Source organism: Protobothrops mucrosquamatus, unplaced genomic scaffold (genome assembly GCF_001527695.2).
Source record: "Protobothrops mucrosquamatus isolate PMUCROS unplaced genomic scaffold, P.Mucros_1.0 scaffold2223, whole genome shotgun sequence".
Classification (NCBI taxonomy): Eukaryota; Metazoa; Chordata; class Lepidosauria; order Squamata; family Viperidae; genus Protobothrops; species Protobothrops mucrosquamatus.
The window spans coordinates 97,666-104,281 of NW_015388313.1; positions in this window are offsets into that span (position 1 = coordinate 97,666).

Here is a 6,616-nt window from a genome sequence, read left to right on the forward strand (position 1 = left end):
GGCAGTAAGAAAAAAAAATGGTTTTGGAAGATCAGGACAAATGAAATGGATTAACCTTGGCTGAATGTCACTATGAAATGGAAAAAAGTTCTCTTTATGCCATTAAGATGGGAAGTGAAGGATTGCTTTTTTTAATGGCTTATTCTCAGTTTATGCTTTCTGTCAGTGTCAGAGAGAGTGTTGCTATTCCATAAATATTGAGGCAAATATTAGGGAATATAGGAACAAGCTGCTGGTGGCTCTTGTTTCTGCAAATACCATTAGACAGTAGGAAAGAATAAAAGCCAGCATGATAAGAATTTTGAAAAGTTGGTAGAATGTTCATGGCAGAAGTTAATAATCTGAAAACTTGGGGAGGAGCTTCAAGTCAGTTGGTCCTTCATAGTATGCTCTATTTTGCTCCTTGTTTCCACAAATGCATGACAATTCACATAAAGATAATGGAACAAGTGATACATGAATTAGCTGATGGAACAATAATATTTTTAAATGTGTCCAGAACAGATCTCAAAGAGAACTTCTTCTGGACTTGGGCTTTCTTTCAGAGTAGCATAGACTTCATTGTGAAAATGAAAAAAGAAAGAGAGGATGAGCACTTTCACTAAACTATCATAGTGGAGGAATATATCTGCGACAGGATGCTTGAATTGATAGGGCTGCTCTGCAAATATCAGCACCTGAAATGGTATGTGGACACAAACAATAACTAATTTTCAGCCTCTTTGTATATATGTGCATGTACACACAAACACACACAGTGTCTTCAGAGCTTGTAATAAAATAGCTCCAGTTGACATGAGAAGAAGAGTTAACTTGGTGCATTGGAATACAGCAATATTACAATCTGTGAAGTACATTAATTTGCATTTCATCTATTTAAAGATTGCACTATTCCCTTTTCAATCATGTAGTTTACACAGTCATTTTAAAATCCGCCTGACTTTAATTTCAGATACTCCATAAATTGAACGTTAAAGGGACAAATCTTTATGATGAGACAGAATGTGATAAGACACAATTTGGCTTCTTGTGGCTTTAAGGAAGGCATGAATCCCAATGCATTTAATTACAAATGTGAGAACAAAAAAACTGGTTCCTTTTCTTGACACAAGCAGCCATGGGCCCTGGTATGTTTGGGTCTGTTTTGGTATGGGAAAATTTAACTTAACTGACCTATAGGTGGATAACTGCTGCAGCTGTCTCTGTGATCATGCTTGATGAATTGCTGCCATAGATGTGGCACATGCTATTGATCTATTTCTATGTAGCTTAGCTCATTTCAACGCTTTCCCATACCTAGGCATATACAAAGCTAAAGGGGATAGTGGTGGCCATGACTGCTTGTTTTGAAATTTGAAATTGCCTCTAAAATAATTTATAGCTGCTCTTGGGAGCTCTAATAACATAGTTACAAAACTGCTTTAAAAGCAAAATAGTATTTTTTTAATTTAAGAGTTGTTCGTGATTTTAATCTTCACAGGTTATGGGAGTTGCTTCAATTTACTTGTTTTAGACACTTGCACTTATTTTTGTCCTATTTGAAGGAATGTCTTGGTTTTGTTCTTCCTATAGCTATTTTTTTTAGCATTTTAGAACATAATGGTGTGCTGTCAACCTAAATACTGACAGATAAATAGAATTCTATACTGTAGAATTGTATACTGTATACTATAGTTTTTAGCTATTTATATATCTGACACTCTTCCTCTCCACTCCTGGGTGTGCTGCTATAGCTAGTAGCAGAATCTGCTTGCTGCTATGAGAGACGGAAAGAGCGAGCATCATATGCACTGTATGTAAAATGACAAATAGAATGATGGCATGTTTTCAAGTTATATTGATATCGCTTGTTGCTGTGCGGAGAGAAACACAATTATTAGAAAGAAACTTGATACCACATACCACCAAGAACTCTAAAAAGGAATTTTCCCCTTATTTTAATATTGTATGTGGTATGTGAAACAATCTATACTTTAAAAAATAGCTGGAGACCCTTATACAATAGTATTTATTTATTCTAAATCAATATTTATATATAGGATATTCATTTTGCTGTCTTTCATAGGCCAGTTTTTAAAAAATGTTAACATTTTTCAGAATAATTTGGTAGAAAATGGAATTCTTGTGAGAAATGTGAGAAAGCAGTTTGGAATACTTTTTGGTATTGTGTTTTGTTCTCTCTTTAAGTGAGATTTTTAGAATACTCCCTCTCTAAAGTACAAAAGAGCTCAGTGAATATGATTCGCATAATGAGACTTACCCAGATGACTAAGTAACAAGATGCCCAACATGCCTTTTACGTTTTCTCCTTATAAAACATATTAGTCTAACCCTAAGTAAGCTGTTTCAGCTTTGATGAGAATTCATAAATAGTTTGCACATGTATGAATCCCTTTACTGCTGGGTATATGTAGTTCCTTAGTTTTACTTAGATGGGTTGTCTCAATTGCAATCAATATGCCAAGATCCATAGGGTGTGTGTGTATTTATGTTGCTCTAAGCATGCTTTTTGGATTTTTTTTTCCTCTCAGACTATAGCTTCCTGAATTATTCTGGAAGTACTTTGAAGAATTCTCTGATGGGTTCTTTTTTTTTTTTTGGGAGTGGATGTTAGGAGAAAGGTGGTGGTGGGATGAGGAAGGGAGTGAAGATGATATAAGTCTTGTAGTACACACACTAACAGTACCTTGCAGTTTCTTGGATTCTATTCCATGTTATTTTTTATATCTAAACTATATACTGCTTTGCACAAGGTATGTACATTTACAAGTAGGGTTTCTTTAATGGTACCAAAGTCACCAGTGTCAAGACTTAGCATAGGTCTCTGGTTAGTAGCACAAAACGGAATTGGTATTGGTTGACAATTTAATTTAATTGTTCTTTTGTTGCTTTTAGCACAATACCTCCCCCTTTCCTGTTTTAAGCCATTGATGTATTAGATATTTTTGTACTTTTTTCAGTTGTAGATGCATTTGCATTTTTTATGTTTAAGTGGAATATATCTGCAAGAGCCAAGCATGCATGTTAGAGAGTAACAGCATTTATTAATAGATATGTTTTAAAGTTTTAGCTTTAATTATAAGATTAAAATATTGATGAAGTGCTGTTTGTGGATATTGTTTGGGGATTGTTATTGTTAATTTACTACAAATTTGGTTTCACCAAACAGATTTTGCATAAAATGTGGTCCCACATTAACACCATAAATAAAATATTTATGTACATTCTTAATGGATATTTATTTTATTTAAAGGAAGTGTGTAAATTTGTATGTACTGTTTCTTTTCCACATAATCAATGATTTGCCTTTTCTAGATTATTACCATTACTATAATCCTCTACTAAGTTACTGTCTTTGGAACAACCAAATATTGGAATTATTGGAAACACAATTTTGCCTTGCTACTTTGATGAGAACAGGAGATGGGGAAACTAATTTGACAGACAACAACACTTGGGGATGACATCAACTGACAATGTTGGGGAAAGAACTGAAAGATAAAGGGAAATTAGAATTATAATTACAGTGTTACTGAGAGTGGGAGTGGGGTTAGCAGATGGGGATATATAATGAAGAAACTATATGTGATTGGAGGGAATGTGCTACCTGAAAATGAAAATCAGAACGTAGGGTCTACATTTCAGCAGACATTTTAAATGGATAGGAAAAGAAGTGTGGGTGTGTGGGAGAGATTCCGAAGATGCTATGTATAAGCAATATAATTCAGCAAATTAGAAGCAAAAATATCTAGAAGTGACAAAGTTTTGTAGTAGCTGTGATAAAGTTGTTTCTCCAGCACTGGAGATGGAGGATCCACCCGTGGGTTGAGACTGTATTCCTGCCCAATCAGATCAAGTCAGCCAAAGTTGTCACGCCCTGTCCCTGGACCTATGCCCGTCTTGACTTGATCTTGCCCAAGAACAGGACGTACAACTCTGGCTCTTAGGTACAATCTGGTCTAATAGCAGATTAGTTAATTATTATAATTGGATTTGTAAAAAAATTTCTCTAAGTTCACAGTTCTCCTGTCAGCTCTGAAGTGGGGGGGATTAATCGGGAGGTAGAAGGGGGTCCCTTCTTTCTCCCCTCCCCCCAGGAGCTCACAGCACAGAACTGAGGAATTTAGAATCGTGGATTCTAAATTTCATACATTTTAAAACAGGAGCAGTTAGGAAATTTTGGAGGGCCAGCTCTCTCTTTTCCTTCCGCGCGTTTTTCGGCAAAGCCTGAAAGCGACTTGCCCTCCTATTACGGGGATTGCGGCTGCATCCCTGGGGAGGCCAACTTCACGGAGGAAGATTGTAGCGGCAGAAGCCTCTCGCTCGTAAATTGCGGAGGCTATGCTCCTGGGGGTTGCGGCTGCACTCCCGAGGAGACCATTTTTTGCGGAGAAGGCCTTCGGCGCCAAAGGCCTCTCTCTCGCAAATCGCGACTGCTACGCTCCGGGGAAAGCAGTTCGGCAGGGAGGCTTTAAGGCCCGAGAATTATTGACAGCCGATCTTCGGCCGTTTGCTTCTCTTTTTTTCCGGATTGGAACAGGACAAGAGCACGGAACCGAGGCGGACGGTCAGCTGTTAGGCGGTTGACCGCGGAGTGGGTAACAGCCGCTTCGCTCCTACAGGACTCTCGTCAGATGTCAACTGTCAAATTTTGACAGTTCGTTCTGGCGCGGCCGCCATTTTGATAGCGGGGTGTAAGACCACAGAGTGGGATAGAGGCTAAAGTTAATATAGCTTTATTACTCATAGGTTCGCCTTCCTAGGGGAGAACGAGCCTTTGTGAGACAGGATTCCTCAGCAGAAGGATTGGAATTCCGCATTTTAGGTTTGCGATCTATTCCCCTCAGGACTGGCCGCCATTTTAAGAGCGGCGGCCATTTTGACTCCAAAAGTTACATCACATTTCTCACAGACCTTCTGGGCTGGTTCATTCGATCTAATAGACTTCTTTCTCCCTAGCTTGGTGCCTCCTGGGTCAAATTAATTGGCAGCCCCTGTTGTGCAACTGCAGCCTCTTTTTGCAGGTTTATTATTGATTCCATACTCGCTGGAAGTATTTGGGCGTGCATCGATTTTAGTTATTTCCAGTACCTTCAGCGGACTAACGGTGACCCCTCAGAGCACCGGTCCTGGTTTGTGACACGTTGCACACGGGTACCAGGCACTCCCATAGCGTGTCTGTCGTTGGCCTGTGGTTGCATCAGTACCTGGGTCCCTGGCGTCCTTTGGAATTGCGTCCGGTTGCACCCAAGGTGATAATTCCCTCTAGATACCGGTGGGCCCCCCTTGAGCCCCTGCGCTATCAGAGGATGGAGAGTATGGATTCCCTCGAGAAGGAGGTCGTGTCCCCTTCATTGGTCGCCTTGAGCGCTATGCCATTTCATCTGGAGGGATCAGACAAGGCTGCGCAAAATACTAAGGCAAAGTCTGCAAAGAAAACTTTAAAGGGGGCAGATAAGCACGCCACCAGGAGACACCAAGCCCTGGAGAGAGAATTTTCTAGGGCACAAAAAATAGCCCGACTGGACAATTCTCAGACGGGGGGGCGGGGGCAGGAGCCCCAGATCCAGTTACTCAGGCCCCTCAACGTCTTTCCCTTCAGAGGAGCGATTGTCCTTGTTGATTGCTCAGGCGGTGGACCGCGCTCTGAACGCTAGGGCAGTTCCCAAACCTCCAGTCGTAGTTCCCCCTCCTACCTTTCAGCGGTCACATGATCCTCAGTCCGGCCCCTCCTCACCGGCTGAATCTTTGTATTCTGAGGGTCTGTCACTACCTGATCAGGGCTCTGACCAGGAGTTTCCGATGTCTGAGGAGGAGGAACAGTCGGTGGACGCTCCGACGTCCACTGGAATGTTCCACTCTTCGGCATTGTTACATTGCTCCGCAAGGTTTCTTCCACCGCACACCTTGGTGCTGAGCCCCCTTCCACATCGAATACGGCTACTCCTGATCCGGAATTGGATCCAAATTTTACTGAACCGGTGACAGCTCAGCACCGGATCCCATGCCCACCCATGTTTCTAACTGCTGTAAAGAAGCAATGGGCGCTACCAGCCTCCTTTCCCCTTCCGAGCGCCACGGACAGAAAGCTGTTCAACGTGGCCAAGGAATTGGAGGAAGCGCTGGAGGTCCCTGCGGTGGACGAGCCTCTCGAACCGTTGATTTCTCCAACAGCCATAGCTGGGGATGTTTCGGAAGCATTGAAGTCGGAGGACCGTAAGTGCGAGTTATCTTTTCGCAGGATTACCAGGCATCTGCTTGGGCCATTAGGGCAGCGACCTCAGCGTCGTTCTTCACTAGAGCCGCCCACCGTTGGCTAAAATAACTGCAGGCCCGCACCCCCAAAGATGATGTCCGATCCCAACAGGACATCAGTAAGATGGTTGCAGCAATGGAATACGCCTCGGATGCTATGCCCCAGGTGACTAAGTTTGCTTCCAGAGCTATAGCTTCCGGGATCATCAGTCGACGCATGCTTTGGCTTAAGCATTGGCATGCTGATGCCAAATCCAAGTGGCGTCTGTCCTCTGCCCCATACCAGGGGGGTAAATTAATTGGTGAGGCTTTGACTCCTTATCTCTCAGAGAATAAGGATAAACGCAAAGTGCTCACCCAT